We start from the raw sequence: 21,615 nt of genomic DNA, 5'->3' as shown, positions 1-21,615 counted from the left end.
CGCAGCTCTTGGTGGTGATGTTTGAGCTCGGGGTGGCCGGAGACGTCGCCGGCGGCGACTTTGGCGGTCGCCGGAGTTCGGGCGCCGATGAAAACGGCGCCACCGTGCACGGGAGGATCAACGGGTAGCAACTACGCGTTCTGCAGGCTCCCACAAAGCCAACGGGCATATGCACGGGGCCGATTGGCCACCAGAGCCTCGTCGGCGACGAGTCCGTGCAGCGGTGTGCTTCGGGCATCATGGGAAGTGGTGCTACAACGAGCGCTAGGCCGTGGGGTTAGGGGGAAACGACGGAGGAGCTCACTGGGAGGTCGAAGCGCAGCTCAGTGGGCCTGGGGACGATCTAGACGGCGCGAATCGAAGACGAGGTCACCGGCGGCCGAAGGTTGAAGAAGAGCTTGAAGTCGACGCTGCAGGGCTTCCGGCGGGGCGTGGTTCGGTGAGGGGGTCGAGGACGACGTCGCGAAGCTCGTGGGCACAACCGAGGGGCGAGGGGGTGGCTGTGGCCGTGGTGGTTCTCGTCGGCGGCGGCGGACGCGTTCGGTGGAAGTGAGGGGGAGCCAGAGGAGGGGATGAGCATGGGGGGGAGGAGGAATGAGAGGGCCTGGGGTGCGTGGCCGTCTCCGTGGCATTGGGAGGGAGTCCGGGGAAGCAGGAGGTGGCCAACAGGGGGGGAGGTGGCGCGCGCGCGTGCCGGCGAGCGTCGGGCACACTCCCTCGTCCTTCTGTCCGAGGAGGGAGACGACAGAAAGCAGCGGGGGTGGGCTGGGCCGCCAGCTGGAGATGGGCCAGGTAAGTGGCCCAGGTAAGTCTCTCTCCCCTTTTCTGTTTTCTTTTCTAATTTTCTGACATTTGTTTGATTTAATAAATATATTAAATCATTTAATTTTATTATGCCAATTTTTGTAGGGGCTAATGGTATTATTCCAGAGCTCTTTTATAATTGGCATAATTTTTGGACCATATTTCATATATATAGAAATATATTTCCAATGCAAATATTTATCGAATTAATCCAAATGGCCAAAATAAATGTCCATGAGCTCCTAAAAATATTGTTTTGATTTTTATCTCTGTCCAATATTTTCAGAGGGCAACATGAGCATTTTCTTGGACCCTTTTGGAGAAATTTTTATTTGGGTCATTTTCAAAAAAATGATTCTGAGGTTTCCACCAATCCTCATTTCAAATTTAAATGAAATTTAAATATGATGCACAAATAGCTAGCTAGTCTAGGTCATACCAGACTAGGGATGTGACAACTTCGCTGATTTCCGAGCGACGGATCGCAGGAAATCCCGCGTCTGGCAGACTGATCTGCCGTCCGCGGATTCCGCGGGATACGGAATTTGGGGGAGCGCGCGAAGCGGAGCGGACCGCGGCGCTCGGATGGGACGGGGCATAGACGCCTCGATTCCCGCGCCGCTTTTTTCGCCACGTATCACGCTTGCGCAACTGTTAAAGGATATGATTAGATCGACCGGGCCCACTTGTCATCCACTCGGAAGGGATCTTATAAATGGGCCCGGCGAGGGTTTTTTGAACAGAGCCTCAGCATCCCTTCGTCTCTCTCTGCTCCCTTCGTCTCCGCCCAACGCGCACGCTCTCGCCTCCGCACAACTTCTCCTCACGCGCCTCGCCGGTAGCCATGGTCAAGGAGAAGACTGTGGCGCTGGAGCGCGCGAAGAAGGCGTCGGTGACGGAGAAGGCGAAGGGGAGATCCACCAGCCGCGGCGGGTCTTCGTCTAGATCTCGCCTGCCGAAAGGCTGGGTCCAGGGAGATTGGATCCAGTGGACCATCACGGAGAAGGATCTCCTCGACATGGCCAACGAGGGCCTGATCCCTCATGGAGCTGTGAGGCTTCCGGGGAAAGAGTGGCAGCCCCAGCCGGAAGAGGGTGAGTGTGTGCTTCTGGCTACCCATGTCGACCGCGGATTCTCTTTGCCGCCGAGCATTTTCTTCCGTGGTTTCTTGAACTTCTTTGGAGCGCGACTCCACCACTTCACCCCGAATTCTATCGCCTATCTTGCCGCGTTTGTGTCCATGTGTGAGAGTTTTCTGGGCTGTCGACCGCATTGGGGCTTGTTCAAGCACATATTCACGTGTCGCTCTCAAACCGTGAAGAAGGCGAGCCCAGGCGACGAAAGAACCCGAGTTGTCCAAATGTGTGGAGGTCTGGGGATCCAGGTGAGGAACAAGAGCACCTTCCCAGCCATGACATTTCCCGAGTCAGTCAGAGGCTGGCAGTCGACCTGGTTCTACTGCCAGGATCAGTCGACGCCGGGGCAGTCGAGTGGACTCCCTCAATTTACCATGGACCGAGTGAACAAGCCCTCCTCTCTGAAGTTGATTCCGGAGGAGAAAGCTAACGTGAAGATGCTGATGGAGCGCGTAGTTCAGTTGGTTCGGGAGGGAGTGACGGGTATGGATCTCCTGGAGGTTTTCCTTAGGCGTCGAATCCAGCCTCTTCAGTTCCGGAGCCATTGCATGTGGTTGTACTGCGGGACTGAGGATGTGACTCGGGTCAATCCAGAAACAGTCGACGATACCACTCTGGAAAGGTGGATGGCCGCTGTTACTGGGAACAAAGATAACCCTCACGGAGCCAGAAGGATTCCTCCACTCGACTGCCATAGTGATCCAAACAAGGTATGTCTGCTCCACTTCCCATTGTATTCTCGTCACATTTATTTCTGTTTTCTCTGCTGATCGGTCGACTGATCTTTGTCTTGATGTCTATCAGGCTCTCACTGAGATGTACTCGATGCCCAATGGAGCACAGGCTCCGACCGAGGAGGGAGAAGCGAGCGGGGGCGAGATCCAGGAGGAGGAGTAGGACTCGGACGCCGCTGAGGCTGATGATGATGATGATGACGATGATGATGATGATGACGATGATGATGATGATGACGATGAGGACGAGGGAGAGGAGGAGGAGGAGGAGGTCGCACCACCGCGCTCGGAAAGGCGGTCGAAACTTGTCCATGACCCTGCGACCGAACGCGGCAAGGGGGTTGCGACTGTTACACAGTCGACCAAGCGCCCTCGGACCACCTCTCCGGCGCCGACTGAAAAGGCGTCGAAGCAGCCCAGGGCGGCCCCATCGAAGCCGACCAAGCACCTGCCGAAGATGAAGGTGTCCATCCCCACCATATCAGGGTAATCGTGTTGCTTAAGTCTTCTTGTTTTGTGTGAACTTTATATCTGGTTGGCGCTGGAGTTAGTCGACTGACTCTTTGGAGTTGCAGTGCTGCTACTTCTAAGACCTCGGCCCGGGCTGACGACCATGAGATGGAGGACGCAGCAACCTCAAAACCTGGTACTATACTCTTAACACCGTCTTTAGTCGACTGACTCATGATCTAATCATGATTCTTTTCTGTAGCTCCATCCAATGTTGTTATCACTCTCCTTGATGATGATGAAGATGAGGAACCGCTGAAGTACAGAAGGAGTAGGAAAGCGTCTGCCAGCAGGGTGACCCAGGATGTGACGGTGCCTGAGACTCTGGTCGCGGAGGAGGAGAACACCACTCGACACACCGTGTCCTTCGCAGATCCACTGACGAGTGCTCCGCAGCCCTCCCTCTTCACGACGCACCACGTCCCAGAGGACCAAGCTGGCGCAGCGAAGGAGGCGATACGCCAGGCATGGATCATGATGGAGCAGTTGAAGACCATCCGGGATGCGAGCCAGGCAGCTTACGACGCCAGTTCCGCCCTCCAAAGCAATGTTCAGGTCAGTCGCCCACCGTTTGTTCTGTTAGGATATGCTATCAAAAACTTTTCTTTCCAGAATTTATAGTAGTCACCCAGTGGGTGTGTCGAGTTAAACTCCGTGTTAGCGGGGGCACGCTGAGTGCACCCGTTGGGTGTAGTCCCCAAGGCTAAGGTCGACTGCTGGCAGTCGGCCTTAGGCTTTATAATTTCAGTCTTTCCGTCATTCGACTATGGCGACTGGATTTCGCAAACAGGGCGACTGGTCGACTCTGTCTCCAAGGCTAAGGTTGACTGTTGGCAGTCGGTCTTAGGCTTCATAAGTTCAGTCTTTCCGTCATTCGACTATGTCGAATGGATTTCGCAAACCGGTGGGGGCACGCTGAGTGCACCCACTGGGTGTAGTCCCCGAGACTGTGGTCGACTGCTGGTAGTCGATTACAGTCTTAAAGAATATATCTCTTTTTTGAGGTCGACTGGTCGACTTTATCTTCAATAGGATTAGTGGGGGCACGCTGAGTGCACCCACTGGGTGTAGTCCCCGAGACTACAGTCGAATGCTTGTATTCGGCTGTAGTCTTAGAAACGCGTGATTTTTCCTTTTTCACTCGGAAGTGAATTATATTTGACATTTAGTCGATTGGTTCTTCACAGAACTCCTGTGATCTTGTGGCTCGCTACTCTGAGCTGGAAAACAAGCACATTCAGGAGAATCTGACGAAGGCAAAGGAGGAGACCGAAGGTATGTTTGGTGAGACCTTGACGACTGCTTTTTCCCTTCATTTGTTTCAAAATCTGATCTTGCTGTAACTTGCAGGTAAGGTGAGGGAGGCCCAACGGAAGAAAGACCTTGAACTAGCTGAGAAGATCAAGCTTGTTGACGAGAAGTTAGCTTCAGTCGCAAGCTTGAGCAAGAAAATACCAATCTGAAAGCTGCTTTTGGGAAGAAAAAAGATCTGGAGGCCTTCCAGAATGGTCTTGCCAAGAAGCTATTTCTTATGCTTGAAGGTAAATCTCTATGCTCGGAAATCATTTCCAACCGTGGTTTTTCCATTCGACCATTGCCTTGACTCGGTGATCGTCCTTGCAGAATTTTGTCAAAACTTTGAAGAAGAAACTAGCCGGCTGGAACCAAACCTTGACCCCGTCAATTCTCCGGTGAACGACGAAGTTGCCATGAATGTTTTCCGACTGGAGTCCCGTGTTGCAGCTGTCGTGGACTATCTTGCAAGGCTGAAGGTCGCCACATCTCACATCGACTCGACGCTCTGGCCTGGGCAGACACTCCAGAACGACCTCGAGTCGCTGATGGCTCGCTTGAACACAGTCCCTGGTCGAGTGCAGGAGTGGAAAAAATCCTCGGCTCGGTGCGGTGCAGATGTTGCTCTGTGTCTGGCCCGAGTCCACTGCAAAGATGCGCGAGAAGACAAGCTGGCGACCCTCCGGGTGGCCAACACCAAGAAACACGACTTCATGTCCTTTATGGAAACTTTCCTTGCTGCTGCCACTCGGATCGCAGATGGAATTGATCTTGATGAGTTTGTTGCACCTTCCAGCCCTCCACAGGAGGGGTAAAAAACTTCTTCTAAACTTGACGCTTTAAATTTGCCTCAGTATGCCGAGTGGAGTTGTAACCGATAAACTTTAATAGGCTTAGTGCCTGAGCACTTTTGGTTCCTTTTGGAATCGATCCCAACTTGAACTTGGTGTTTGAATATGATTGCTTTTGGCTCGAAATGTCTTTTGCAGGCTCAAAGCAAGACGCTCACTGCAGTCGACTTATTCCTTAATCCACTTAGGCGAGCACTGGGCTGCAGCTAAGCCCTCGAGTGAGAGGTTTGCTCTTCACTCCGTATGATTTTCATAACTTAGGCGAGTACTTGGATTGCAGCTAAGCCCCCGAGTGAGAGGTTTGCTCTTCACTCGGTAGGATTTCTATATGTTAGGCGAGCACTGGGCTGCAGCTAAGCCCCCGAGTGAGAGGTTTGCTCTTCACTCGGTAGGATTTTTATATCTTAGGCGAGTACTTGGACTGCAGCTAAGCCCCCGAGTGAGAGGTCTGCTCTTCACTCGGTAGGATTTTCATATCTTAGGCGAGCACTGGGCTGCAGCTAAGCCCCCGAGTGAGAGGTTTGCTCTTCACTCGGTAGGATTTTCATAACTTAGGCGAGTACTGGGACTGCAGCTAAGCCTCCGAGTGAGAGGTTTGCTCTTACTCGGTAGGATTTTTATATCTTAGGCGAGCACTGGGCTGCAGCTAAGCCTCCGAGTGAGAGGTTTGCTCTTCACTCGGTAGGATTTTCATAACTTAGGCGAGTACTGGGACTGCAGCTAAGCCTCCGAGTGAGAGGTTTGCTCTTCACTCGGTAGGATTTTATTTAATCTTAGGTGAAACGGATTCACAGCTAAGCCTCCGAGTGGAAGTCTGGCTTACCACTCGGTAGGATTTTATTTAATCTTAGGCGAAACGGATTCGCAACTAAGCCTCCGAGTGGAAGTCTGGCTTACCACTCGGTAGGATTTTATTTAATCTTAGGCGAAACGGTTTCGCAACTAAGCCTCTGAGTGGGAGTCTGGCTCACCACTCGGTAGGATTTTTACAAACTTAGGCGAAACGGATTCGCGGCTAAGTCACTCACTGAGGGGAAAATTTTATTGGACAAAATAAAAAGTGACAAAAATTATGGAGGAACTATGACACTATTATTTTGAGATCCATGAACTACAGAAGTACTTTATTGCAACTCATCCGAGTGATTAAACTTAAGTGTAAAATGGGCGGAGTAGTTCCGCATTCCAAGCTCGGGGCTCGTCGATATTATGTTCGACGTTGTAAAGACGGTACGCCCCGTTGTGGAGAACTTTGGTGACGATGAAGGGTCCTTCCCAAGAAGGAGGAAGCTTGTGTTGTTTCTTCTGATCCACTCGGAGAACTAAATCTCCTTCCTGGAAGGCTCGACCCCTCACATTTCTGGCGTGGAAACGACGCAAATCTTGTTGGTAGATGGTCGACCGGATCAGAGCCATCTCCCTTTCTTCCTCTAAAAGGTCGACTGCGTCCTGCCGCGCTTGTTCAGCTTCTGCTTCGTTGTAGATTTCAACTCGAGGAGCATTGTGGAGAAGATCACTCGGCAAGACTGCTTCAGCTCCGTAGACCAAGAAGAATGGAGTTCTTCCGGTCGACCGATTAGGTGTGGTCCGCAGTCCCCAAAGCACCGAGGGAAGTTCGTCGACCCAAGCTCCAGCTGCATGCTTGAGATCACGCATCAGTCGGGGTTTCAATCCCTTGAGAATCAGGACATTGGCTCGCTCTGCTTGTCCATTCGACTGCGGATGGGCGACTGAAGCGTAGTCGACTCGTGTGCCTTGAGAGTTACAGAAATCTCTGAATTCCTCCGAGTCAAAGTTCGACCCATTATCCGTAATGATGCTGTGCGGGACTCCATATCTGAATATCAGTTCCCTGATGAAGCTAACAGCAGCACCGGCGTCAAGGTTCTTGATTGGTTTAGCCTCAATCCACTTGGTGAACTTGTCGACTGCCACCAGTACATGTGTGAAGCCACTTCGACCTGTTCTCAAAGGACCGACCATGTCCAACCCCCATACTGCGAAAGGCCAGACGAGTGGAATGGTCTTCAGAGCTGATGCAGGCTTGTGTGACATATTCGAGTAAAACTGACATCCTTCGCACTTATCCACTATTTCCTTTGCCATCTCATTCGCCTTTGGCCAGTAAAATCCGGCTCGGTATGCTTTGGCCACGATGGTCCGAGAGGACGCATGATGACCACAGGTTCCTGAGTGGATATCATTAAGGATGATTCGACCTTCTTCTGGTGTTATGCACTTCTAACCAACTCCAGTCGTGCTTTCTCTGTATAACTGTCCTTTGATTACGGTAAAAGCTTTAGATCGACGGACGATCTGTCGAGCCTCTTCCTCATCCTCCGGGAGCTCTTTTCTCAGGATATACGCGATATATGGAACTGTCCAGTCGGGAATGACAACCAAGACCTCCATGACCAAGTCGACCACTGCTAGGACTTCAACCTCAGTCGGATCTGTGGCACTCTTGGGCTGTGGAGCTTCTTCGGTGAAAGGATCTTCTTTGACTGACGGAGTGTGTATATGATCCAAGAACACACCACTCGGAATGGCTTCTCTCTTGGAACCTATCTTTGCTAGGTCATCCGCTGCTTGATTTTTCAGTCGGGGTATATGATGGAGCTCCAACCCCTCGAACTTCTTTTCCAGCTTCCTCACTGTACTGCAGTATCCAGTCATAGCTGGGCTTCTCACGTCCCACTCCTTCATCACTTGGTTGACCACTAAATCCGAGTCGCCATAGACCATCAGGCGACGGACGCCAAGTGAAATGGCCATGCGCAATCCGTATAAGAGGGCCTCATATTCTGCCTCATTGTTGGAGGAATCAAAGTGAATCTGGAGCACATATCTGAGCTTATCTCCTCTGGGGGAAACCAAGACAACCCCAGCACCGGAACCATTCAACATCTTAGAGCCATCAAAGAACATGGTCCAATGCTCCGAGTGAACTTCAGTCGGCTGCTGCTGTTCAATCCACTCGGCAAGGAAATCTGCTATTGCCTGGGACTTAATGGATTTCTTTGCCTCAAACTTGATATCAAGGGGAAGAAGTTCAATCGCCCATTTAGCCACTCGACCAGTTGCATCTCTGATGTGCAAGATCTCTGATAGTGGAGCGTCACTGACGACTGTGATGGAATGATCAGAGAAATAATGAGCAACCTTCTTTGTGGTCATGTATATTCCATACACAAGCTTCTGATAATGAGGATATCTTTGCTTGGATGGAGTCAAGACTTCAGACAAATAATACACTGGGCGCTGAACTTTGAAAGCTTTTCCTTCTTCTTCCCGCTCGACCGTAAGCACAGTACTGACGACTTGTCCTGTGGCTGCGATATAAAGCAACAAAGGCTCTTTGCTGATTGGAGCAGCAAGCACCGGCTGGGTGGAGAGCAGAGCTTTTAGCTCGGCAAACGCTGCATCAGCTTCTGGAGTCCACTCGAACTTGTCTGCCTTCTTCATCAGTCGGTAAAGAGGCAATGCCTTTTCACCGAGTCGTGAGATGAATCGACTTAATGCGGCCAAGCATCCAGTAAGCTTCTGGACATCGTGCACTCGCACAGGGCGTTTCATTAGGAGAATAGTGCCGATCTTCTCTGGATTAGCGACGATCCCTCGCTCGGAAACGAGAAAACCGAGTAACTTGCCACCAGGAACTCCGAATGTGCACTTTGATGGATTGAGCTTGATATCATACCTTCTGAGGTTGGCAAATGTTTCGGCGAGGTCAGCGAGCAGGTCGGAACCTTTTCGTGACTTGACGACGATATCATCCATATACGCTTCCACATTCCGACTGATTTGAGTGAGTAGACACTTCTGAATCATTCGCATAAATGTGGCTCCGGCATTCTTGAGGCCGAATGGCATGGTGATATAGCAGAAGCACCCGAATGGAGTGATGAAAGATGTTTTTACCTCGTCGGGTCCGTACAGACGGATCTGGTGGTACCCGGAGTAGGCGTCTAGAAAAGACAATCTTTCGCATCCCGCGGTCGAGTCAACAATTTGATCTATGCGAGGGAGAGGAAAATGATCTTTCGGGCAGGCCCGGTTGATGTGCTTGAAATCAATGCACATTCGGAGTGATTTGTCCTTCTTAGGAACCATGACGACATTAGCGAGCCACTCGGAGTGGTATATCTCTCGGATAAATCCTGCCGCCAACAGTCGAGCCACTTCCTCACCAATGGCTTTTCTCTTCTGGACGGTGGACCACCGAAGATGCTCTTTGACTGGTTTTGCAGATGAGTCGACTCTTAGGCGATGCTCAGCTAGTCCCCTGGGAACACCTGGCATGTCAGCGGGCTTCCATGCAAAAATGTCCCAGTTCTCACGGAGGAACTGGATGAGCGCTTCTTCCTATTTCGGGTCGAGTGTCGTGGAGATGTGGGTCGGAGCTGCATCGGGGTCGGTCGGGTGAATGTGAACAGGCTTGGTCTCACCGGACGACTGAAATGCAGATTCTGTGGCGGGTTTCTTGGATCGCAGCAAGTCACTCGGATCTGCGTTTTGCTTGTATTCTTCGAACTCGACCGCTGTCACCTGGGAATCAGCAATCTTTGAGCCCTTCTGAAAGCACTCTTCTGCCTTTTTCCGATCACCGGTGACAGTGATCACTCCTTTGGGGCCGGGCATCTTCAATTTGAGGTACACGTAACATGGTCGAGCCATGAACCGTGCATAAGCTGGTCTCCCCAAAATGGCATGATATGCACTCTGAAAATCCACGACCTCAAACGTCAACTTCTCTTTGCGAAAATGTTTCGAATCACCAAACACCAGGTCCAGAGCTATTTGGCCGAGTGACTCGGCTTTCTTCCCTGGTATAACTCCATGAAAGCTCATGTTACTGGTGCTCAGTCGGGACATCGGAATGCCCATTCCTTTCAGTGTGTCTGCATACAACAAATTCAGCCCACTACCACCGTCCATCAGCACTTTTGTCAGTCGAGTGCCTTCGACAACTGGATCGACCACCAAAGCTTGCCTCCCAGGGGTGGCAATATGAGTCGGGTGATCAGATTGGTCGAATGTGATGGGTGTTTGGGACCATCTCTGATAATTTGCTTTTGCTGGGGCAACCATGTTCACCTCACGGTTAATAACTTTCAATCGACTCTTGCTTTCCACATCTGCAAAGATCATCAGAGTGGAGTTGATATGTGGATATCCTTCCTCACTGTCCTCCTTGTCTTCGGCCTTGTCCGACTCCTTCTCCTTGTCTTTAGACTGTTTTCCCTGAAACTGCTGGATCAGGAGTCGACATTGGCGAGTGGTATGCTTCGGGTAGATGATATTCCCCTCTTCGTCTTTCTTCGTGTGGATGTGACACGGCATATCCATCACGTCGTTCCCTTCTTTATCCTTTACCTTCTTAGGGTTCCAGGATCCTTTTGGTTTCCCTTTAAACTTTCCCTGAGTCACGGCCAGAGCCTCCCCAGGAGCTGCCGGTTCAGCCTTCCACTTCTGTTTCCGACTGGTGTTTCCCTTTTCCGACTGACTCGGCTTGTGCTTGCCGCTTCGGAGTCGGTCTTCTTCTTCGCCGTTGGCGTACTTGGTAGCAATCTCCATCATCCAACTCAAGGTCATGTCCCCGGTTCGACCAAATTTCAAACTCAATTCTCTGTTCTTGACACCATCCTTAAAGGCGCAGACTGCCTAATGATCAGACACATGCTCCATAGTATGGTGCAAAGTGATCCATCTCTGAATATACTCCCTGAGGGTCTCATTGGTCTTCTGCACGCAGACTTGCAGCTCCGTCAATCCAGCCGGTCGCTTGCAAGTTCCTTCAAACGTTCTGATGAACACTCGGGACAGATCTTCCCAAGTGTAAATGCTGCTAGGAGGTAATTGAGTCAACTATGCCCAGGCAGAACCTTCCAGCATGAGGGGCAAATGCTTCATGGCCACCTCGTCGTTCCCACCACCAATCTGAACCGCCACTCGGTAGTCCTCAAGCCAAGTTTCAGGGTTAGACTCACCAGTGAACTTGCTGACTCCTGTTGCCAACCTGAAATTAGGAGGGATCACTGCGGCTCTGATAGCTCTGCTGAAACATTCAGGACCAGAAACATGCACTCGACTGCTCGTGGGCGCATCTCTGTCGAGTCCACCTCGATGGGCTCTGTTCCGGTCGACCAAGCCTTGCACGATAATGGATCGCGCGTCGAAGCCTGGTTCTCTAGGGTCGACTGGAACTCTTCACCCCGCACTGAGCTGACGTCTGTCATCTTGCTGCCGAGGAGCGTAAGACCCACCCCTCGGTGGGGAATTGGGCACTCGATGCCTATCATCTCGGTCGTGTCGGTCTCCATATTGGTCTCGCCGATTCTCGCGCCCTTCACGCCGCGGAGGCGATCTGGGGCTGTCACCCGACTGAACAGTATTCGCAGCGACGGATCGACTGTGAATTCTGTTGCGCGACTGCGATACGACCGAATTCTGATCGCCTGCTGCCCGGAGCAGATCCCTGATCTGCATCAAGCCTCTGCCAGCTTCCGACTGAGAGGGCTGGATGGACTCTGCAATACGGGTCGCAGCTGCTAAATTCTGGACTGGGGTTCGATATACCTGAGTCGGCGGGAAGAGTTGACGTCGACTGGTGTCGGGAACTCGTTGCCGCGCGCGCTCGTCGAGTGCTCGCTGAAGATTCTCCAGTCGAGTGCGTTCGGTCAAATTGGCCAAACGCGCCTCCTCCAAGGCGCGAGCTTCGGGGGTTTCTCCCGCGATGGGAGTATGCAGGGCATCCACGTTCCTGCGGCGAAGTTCCTCTCTTTGCAGAGAGTCGAGTGGCTTGGGCTAGTACTCTTCGTGGTCTCGTGCGGGGTCGCCTCCGTCGCCTGCCCCACCATCACGGGCGAAGCCAGGTTGTCACATCCCTAGCTTCTGGTGCTGCCTAGTGTGTGCATCATGTTTAAATTCCATTTAAATTTGAAATGGGGATTTGTGAAACCCTTAGAATCATTTTTTTGGAAATGACCCAAATAAAAATTGCTCCAAAAAGGTCCAAGAAAATGCTCATGTTGCTCTCTGAAAATATTGGACAGAGATAAAAATCAAACAACATTTTTAGGAGCCCATAAGTATTTATTCTGGGCATTTGGAATTAATGCATAAATATTTGCATTGGATATATATATATATTATATATAAATAATATATGTCCAAAAATTGCTGGAACATTTTATGTGGTTGGGTATATTTTAACTCTAGCCACATAACTATTTTCAGGATTTTATAAAATGGTTTAGTATTTTACTAAACCAAAACAAAACAGAACAAAATAGAAAAACAATAAATAAAAGCGGAGAGAGAACTTACCTCAGCTTACCTGGCAGCCACCCACGGCCCAACACTGTGCAGCCCACCTGCGCGGCCCAGCCCACCTGGCCCCCCTTCTCCTGTCTTCTTCCCGTGCCAGCGCACGAAGCAGCTCGGTGGCGAGCACCGCCGTCGCGCTTGGCCACCTCCTGCCTGGTTGCCTCCCTCCTCGATGCGCCTGGAGACGCCACGACACCCCTGGCCTCTCTCTCACTCTCCCTGGAACCCCTCTCGCTCTCCCTCCGTCCCTATTCCCCTCTGCTCTCTCTCCCTCCCGCGACCGAACGGAGCCGCCGCCACCGACGAGCTCCCTCGCGGACACCGGCCACCCCACGCTAACCCGACGCGCCCAGAAGCTCCGCCACGTTGTCTCCTTCATCTTCGATGAGCCACGCAAGCCGGGAGGGCCCGGAACATCGCCATCGCCGTCGTCTTCCACCTCGGGCTCCGACCACCGCCGCCGTTGATTCGCCGTCTCCACCGCCTCCCCGAGCACGCCGACCTTCTCTTCGAACTCACCGTGAGCCCTGTCCATTTCCCCTCTCTCTCCGTGCCCGTCCGCGCCCTCTAACCACCCTGGCTGTCGGAGCCGACCGTTCCTCGCCGCCGGCGATGACGCAGACGGTGCTAGAGCCACCGTAGCTAACTCCCGAGCACGGCAACGTGCTCAGCACCCTTCCAGGAGCCGAGCGCGCCCACCCGTGCGACCTGCCGTGCCCCCTAGCGCCAACCCCGACCTCGCCGTACTCCGGCCGCCGCCGCAAGCTCCGCTCCGGCGAGTGCTGACCACCCCGCGTCCTTCCGTCACCTCCTCCGGATGCGCACGAGCGCTAGGAACCCATAGAGCCTCTCCACGCGGCGTTTGGCCGCCGGAGCAAGAAACCCGAAGGCCTCCGCCGTCTCGGCCTCGCCGGCGTCAAGCCGCCGGCAGGTTAGGCCCTGCTGACCAGGGGTTTGACCTCCCCTGGGTCGATGACAGGTGGGGCCAGCCCCCTGTTAATTAGTTTAATTTTTCTAATTTTTTTAGCCACTGACTCACTGACCGGCGGGCCCGGCCCGGCTAATTAAACTAGGTTAGGTTTAAGTTATATTAGGATTAGTCATAGTCACTGACCAGTGGGCCCCACTGGTCAGGTTTGACCCTAACCGGCCCTGTTGACTTGCTGACGTCATGCCAACGTCATGCTGACGCAATAATTCCTTTCTGGATTTTAAATAAATCTTAAATGATTTAATAATTCCAGAATATATTCTAAACTTCTAAAAATCATAGAAATTCAACCGTAACTCCAAATTAAATAAATTATATATGAAAAATTATCAGAAAAATTCAAGGAATCCATCTGTACCATTTTCATGCATGTTAGAACAACTTATAGCTGCTGTTTAGCACAAATCAATTAAATGGCATTTAAATAGTCACATGTGGAGTTTGAATTTGAACCTAGGGTTCAAACCAACTCCATTTAACTTGCTGCTAGTTGCACTAGCTCAAAACACATTCATATTGCCATGTCATAGCATGCATCATACTGTGCATTGCATTGATCGTGTTTCTTCTGTGTTTGCCGGTGTTGTTCCCCCTCGGTAGACGTTGTACCAATGATGTGATCGTTGACACTGATGAAGACTCAATGTTATCTTCAGAAGTGCCAGGCAAGCAAACCCCCTTGTTCATTCCGATAAAATCCCACTCTCTCGCTCCGGCTCTCTTTTACTGCATTAGGACAACAACGACATATTTGATACTTGCTGCGGTAGCTGAACCCCTTTATCCTTTGCATGACCTGTCATTGCCACAGTAAATAGATGAAACCCACTAGCATGAGTAGGAGTTGTTTGAGCCCTGCTGTGCCTACTCATTCATGTTTGTTTGTCATGCCTGCTATTGCTTAGAGTTGAGTCGGGTCTGATTCATCGGGGATGAATCAGAGGCGTGTGAACATGTCCCAATGTGTGTGAGCTAAGTGTGTGAACACGATTTGGTAAAGGTAGCGGTGAGAGGCCATGTAGGAGTACATGGTGGGTTGTCTCATTGCAGCCGTCCTCAGGAACTGAGTTCTGTGTTTGTGATCCATGACCAGCTACTACCACACATTGGAATGCTTAAGTGCCCCTCTCGACTTATTAATTAACATGATCTCTGTCCAGGAGTTGCAACTAGTTTCTGGTGTTTGTAGGTAGTGTTAGTAGTCTACCAAGTGGCACCCGGTACAGGTGGGCTTGGGACAGACTAGGCACAGTGGCACGGTGTACCAAGTGGCACCCGGATGGTGGGCTTGGGAACCCTGCTCACATCGTTTGGGGCCGTAAGCGACACCCCGGCCGGATCTCCTTGCGGATGGAACCCGAATAGGCGATAAACCTGGACTAGAGACTTGTTCGGTTAGTCAGGTCGTGGCCGACTCCCTCGCCCGGCTTCCGCTTGAAAGTTGCTGAGGTACATGACGTGTACAGGGCGATAAGTGGCGAAAGCGTGTGTGAAGAAGTACACCCCTGCAGGGTTAACATCATCTATTCGAATAGCCGGATTCCTCGGATATGGAAACTTGGACCCCATGTACAGTTCATAGGCAAGTGAAAGTGGATACTCTAAAACACGCAAGATAAGCGTGAGTGCTATGGATGGCGTTCTCGTAGGGAGACGGGAGCGGATCCATAGTGGTGTATTGATATGGTGAATATGTGGACTCGTGTGCGCCACTTCAAAAGAGTTACTTGCAGTCGTAGTTCAGGATAGCCACCGAGTCAAAGCTGGCTTGCTGCAGTTAAACTCCACCATCCCCTTTGTTGATAATGATGCATATGTAGTTAGTTCTGATGTAAGTCTTGCTGGGTACATTTGTACTCACGTTTGCCTATTTTATGTTTTTGCAGAGAGACTTCGGTCTCACTAGTAGTTTCGCGTGGACTTCGACGTTTAGCTTGTTACCTCAGCTACGATCTTGTGCCCCGACAGGATCTGGTAAATAGTCAGGCTCCTCAGCCTTTTTCATTTATAGATGTCTGTACTCAGACATGATAGCTTCCGCTTGTGCTTTGATTTGTATGCTCTGAGTGTTGGGTCATGAGACCCATGTTTGTAATATATCGCTCCTCGAAGCCTACTGAATAATTACTTGAGTTGTAGATTCATGTTGTGATGCCATGTTGTATCTGCACATATCAAGCATATTGTGTGTATGTTGTTGAAATGCTTGGTATGTGTGGGATCTGACTATCTAGTTGTTTATCCTTAGTAGCCTCTCTTACCGGGAAATGTCTCCTAGTGTTTCCACTGAGCCATGGTAGCTTGCTACTGCTCCGGAACACTTAGGCTGGCCGGCATGTGTCCTTCTTCGTTCCTGTGTCTGTCCCTTCGGGGAAATGTCACGCGATGAATACCGGAGTCCTGCTAGCCCAGTGCTACAGCCTGGATTCACTCGCTGATGACCGACACGTTCGATGCTGGGTCACGGATGCATGTCCCTGTAAGTTAGTGCCACTTTGGGTTTACGACTAGCCATGTCAGCCCGGGCTCCTTATCATATGGATGCTAGCGACACTATCATATACGTGTGCCAAAAGGCGCAAACGGTCCCGGGCAAAGGTAAGACGACACCCGTGGGAATACCGTGCGTGAGGCCGCAAAGTGATATGAGGTGTTACATGCTAGATCGATGTGGCATTGAGTCGGGGTCCTGACAGCTTTGGTATCAGAGCTTGACTGCCTGTAGGATTACCAAGCCAAACTGGTCGAAGTTGAGTCTAGAAATGCTTTAGTTATATAAGGGAATTGATTGTGGGATGGAACGTAAGGCTCTTTTTACTCCTTATACCTTATGCCCTTCTGATCTGAGTCATCTTATCTTTCCTACGGGGATTAAGAACTAGGCTATCTCTTCTTTCTATCAGGATCACGTGTTACTAATCCGTAGACTTATAGATTGTTGGATTTGAGCTTGAGTTCAGTTTCTACTACTTCCGTACGTTAACTGTTGATCTCGAAACCTTGATATTGTGCTTCTGAGTGGTTATGTCACCATTTTTGTGAATGTCTCAAATCTTTCTGAGCATTTACAGCCGTTATGCTGTCCGAGTCATCCCAGGTTTCTAAATAGTCGGATGCATTTGCAAATCCCTTCCTCCTGTTTCCGATGTGCCTTTGGTCAGATTAATCACACAAATTAGTGAGTTGAGGTACTTTATTGCCTTGACATATATGTTGGAGCTAGTATTATGACCCTAGGTGTCTTAGGGGATCATCTAGTAGTCTAGCCATGATTTATGTTCCAGTGTGATGACTCTGGCCGTCATTATCGAAAGCATCCCGTGATGCCATTTAGTAGTGGTTATTCTATCCCTGGGTTTTGAACCCGAGATTCACCCTACTTGCTTCATGTTGATAGTTTTGCTCGTTCCTTTAGGTTATTAGTAACCTTTGCATTAGTCCTCAATGTTCGTGGTATTCCTTTCTTCCAAATATTATGAACTGCTTATGGCAGATGTTCCTTGCTGATCGAAAGATCACAATCAGAGTGCTCTCGATGGGTTCTCGATTCTACATTGTGACTCTGCCAGTTCTACCTTTCTGCATGGGCTATCCGGAAGAAATATGTGGAATTCGTTCGACATGCTAAACCATGCATCCACAACTCAGAAAATCGTATGTTCCTTTGAGTTGTCCCTCTTTAGTTGTCTTCTGACCCTCGTCTATCAATTGATAGTCAAGAGTATGCGTGCATTCGTTTATCAATGCCTATTACTCTTGTGGTCCGTCAAGCCATTCTATCGTAGAATGATAGGAGAAACAAACTCCAGTACCTCATCCATATTTAGGATTGGGTCAAAGTAGTTGTGTTCCGCAGATCAAGTTACAATCCAGCTTCTGGTCTACTCTACCCTGAAGTATTACCTTCTTTATGACAGGAATTTCATGAGAATTGCACCACCTTTTGTGAATTCTTGACATAGTGATACTTCTCGCCATCCTTTTTCATTCCTCGGTTCCGTGTTGTTGCAGCCGGAGTGCCGACAAGTGAATCATGATGTGTGAACTCAATACTCCTAGCAACCCCATTGCTTGGTAGTAAACTGGACAATAACCTCATTCTTAACGTGTTGGTTCTTGAATCATCATTCTAAGATTGATCCTGCTACCTAGTCCATTCTCCTGGTTCACTCCTCGATCGATGAGTTAGGATTATTTCAAATCCTTGCTCTATTGATCATATCGTCTTGCCCTGAAAAGCAAGATTGTTCTCGAGCTTAGTAACATACCGGTGGTTCGTGATTTTTTTGAATGTTTTCTCGGAAGTATCACCAGGTTGTCACCTGACCGCTATGTTGAGCTCGTGATCAAGTTGGTTTCTCATGAACCACCTTCTCTCCAAGAATCGGTGTTAGATATCCCTGAGCTAGTTGGTTAAGCTAAACGACAACTTGGAGGGTTGGAAGATAAAAGCTTGCCTGACTAAGTTCGTTCCAAAGGGATATTCTTGTGTAGTGGGTGTTGAAGAAAGATGATATCTTCATCGATTGATCCCTGTGATCAGTTGCTGGACCTATTGTCTTATCAATCCTTTGATTGAGTATGGGCTATAGTCAAATCAAATCAGAACCAGCGATATTCGTAATGTTGTCTTATTCATGGATTTTCCTCGAGCATACACCATTATATCTTTTGGTCTGACCAATGCTATCACCGTGTTCACTTAACTATGGAATTCCTTTTAAAAGGGAACCTGGATGAATTGTTGTTGAGCCCATCGACAACATCCTTATCTTCTCCATGATTCTGTTGGACATTAAGCTAGTGTTGGAAACTTTGTAAACAATGCCTTCGAGTTCCATCTCTGAGGTATATGTTTGGATGAAAGAAGTGACTCCCTTTGACTCACGTGCATTTGATGTAAGTTGCCGTCGTGAATTCAAGAAAGTTTGTTTTACTCCTCTGGAATCATCCCAAGTCAGTCATGCACGTGCAAAGTATTCTGTGGTCTGTTAGACTGATCATCTTCGTTCCATATGAATTCTGTAGCACACCAAGCCACTGACTGATTTGTTCTAGGAGAAGGAGTTCTTTTAAGAGCTAACCCGGGCTTAATCAAGAACTTTGATATCCTCGATGATGGTTCCCAACCAGAACTCGGTAGTGCTTTATTATAAGACTACCATGTGGTCATGCTTGTCTGGGACAACATGTTCACATGTTTGTAGCAGAACCAGCTCATGTTTTGGAGCTTGCTATCGTAGTTCATTTTCCGAGAATCTCGCAACGTCATCTCGTCGATTTGTGTTGCAACCTTTCATTTTTCTTCCTAGACTCGATGAGTCTGGAATATCCTGACACCAACCAGATCTGAATCTCAGGCAGATATGATGGTCGGAACATTTCCCAAGAACTACAATATTGGCCCCTCGATAACCGGTAAAGTGGATGTCGTGGCCAACACACCCAGCCGGAAGACCTATTATTGTAGTATCTTGTTTGAGGAAGTTGGCCACCTCCCCATAAGGATTTCGTAGGATTTACCTCCGTAACTGTTCCTTATGGATTCTATTGCTCCCGAAGTCCGATCTTTTACTTGTTGTCTAGTTACCAAACCATTTCAATGATTGGATTACACTAGCACATCAAGGAGAACATTAGAAGCGGAGTGCTAAATGTCTCTCGGTCGATCATCCAGATTTTGTTTCCTTGGCCTCGCTAGGATGAAATCTGAGTTGATGTTATCTTCCTTTGCATCTGCATCCTCCATCACCATTCATCATGGTAGTATGTTGTGTTGCCAGGATCCTTGACACGGATGTTGATAAAACCTTGATGATTATGGAATTGCTCAAGTTCTTGAGAGCACGCGCAAGTGCTAGGTTTGATCGTCGGCATTAACTGTATAGCGCTCTCAGTTTCCTCGGTTATGCTATAACCATTCCAATAGTGGAATAACTCTTTATTGTTGAGCCTCTCCCCAGTTACCAGAATCATTCCCAGCATTTGCATTTTGTTCCCAGCTTGCACCGCCAATGTGTCATTCTACCATGGGTCTCTTCCATTTTCGGTGATAAGCAAATTCATCCATTACGTTGTCTTCAACAAGGTAATCCACATCATCCAAGTCCGAGTATGCCATTCTACCGACCCCCTCCAAACGATCGCTCGAGAATTGTCTTAGGCTGGTTTAAAGAGTTTCAATGATCTCTGAATCAAAAGTAATTCTTTTTGCCACTTAAGGGAATATCTCTACGAGTCACCTTCCCTAAGGTGTATCGTTATGGTATCATGGCAACTCAACTCCTCGCTACGTTGACAATCGTTTACCACCTTCTTAAGCGCGAAATTGTTGTCCACCTAGTGAACCTTCGTCATCCGTTTCTTCCCACCCCTCTTGAGGTGTATCGCGTGTCTCAACCCGAGAGATGGTCCTATGTCTCATTCCGTGAGTTGTTCGATCTTCGAGAAGATCGACCCTTCTAGAGTCTCCTTCTTCCCTCCATGTCATGTTGACAGGATTTTTCAAGGCAAGACTTCAAGACAATAATGCTGAACGAATCAACATTCATTCGAAGTGCAACCTGGATCGTGAAGATTATACTAGTTTGCGTTTCCCCTTCATCTTACTCTACGCTTGAATCTCGAGACGAGATTCTTGTTTAGTGGGGGTGAGTTGTCACATCCCTAGCTTCTGGTGCTGCCTAGTGTGTGCATCATGTTTAAATTCCATTTAAATTTGAAATGGGGATTTGTGAAACCCTTAGAATCATTTTTTTTGGAAATGACCCAAATAAAAATTGCTCCAAAAAGGTCCAAGAAAATGCTCATGTTGCTCTCTGAAAATATTGGACAGAGATAAAAATCAAACCAACATTTTTAGGAGCCCATAAGTATTTATTCTGGGCATTTGGAATTAATGCATAAATATTTGCATTGGATATATATATATTATATATAAATAATATATGTCCAAAAATTGCTGGAACATTTTATGTGGTTGGGTATATTTTAACTCTAGCCACATAACTATTTTCAGGATTTTATAAAATGGTTTAGTATTTTACTAAACCAAAACAAAACAGAACAAAATAGAAAAACAATAAATAAAAGCAGAGAGAGAACTTACCTCAGCTTACCTGGCAGCCACCCACAGCCCAACACTGTGCAGCCCACCTGCGCGGCCCAGCCCACCTGGCCCCCCTTCTCCTGTCTTCTTCCCGTGCCAGCGCACGAAGCAGCTCGGTGGCGAGCACCGCCGTCGCGCTTGGCCACCTCCTGCCTGGTTGCCTCCCTCCTCGATGCGCCTGGAGACGCCACGACACCCCTGGGCTCTCTCTCACTCTCCCTGGAACCCCTCTCGCTCTCCCTCCGTCCCTATTCCCCTCTGCTCTCTCTCCCTCCCGCGACCGAACGGAGCCGCCGCCACCGACGAGCTCCCTCGCGGACACCGGCCACCCCACGCTAACCCGACGCGCCCAGAAGCTCCGCCACGTTGTCTCCTTCATCTTCGATGAGCCACGCAAGCCGGGAGGGCCCGGAACATCGCCATCACCGTCGTCTTCCACCTCGGGCTCCGACCACCGCCGCCGTTGATTCGCCGTCTCCACCGCCTCCCCGAGCACGCCGACCTTCTCTTCGAACTCACCGTGAGCCCCTATCCATTTCCCCTCTCTCTCCGTGCCCGTCCGCGCCCTCTAACCACCCTGGCTGTCGGAGCCGACCGTTCCTCGCCGCCGACGATGACGCAGACGGTGCTAGAGCCACCGTAGCTAACTTCCGAGCACGGCAACGTGCTCAGCACCCTTCCAGGAGCCGAGCGCGCCCACCTGTGCGACCTGCCGTGCCCCCTAGCGCCAACCCCGACCTCGCCGTACTCCGGCCGCCGCCGCAAGCTCCGCTCCAGCGAGTGCTGACCACCCCGCATCCTTCCGTCACCTCCTCCGGATGCGCACGAGCGCTAGGAACCCACAGAGCCTCTCCGCGCG

Source organism: Triticum dicoccoides, chromosome 7A (assembly GCF_002162155.2).
Source record: "Triticum dicoccoides isolate Atlit2015 ecotype Zavitan chromosome 7A, WEW_v2.0, whole genome shotgun sequence".
NCBI lineage: Eukaryota > Viridiplantae > Streptophyta > Magnoliopsida > Poales > Poaceae > Triticum > Triticum dicoccoides.
The sequence above is the reverse complement of the archived record's forward strand: the minus strand, read 5'-3'. Positions refer to the sequence as shown.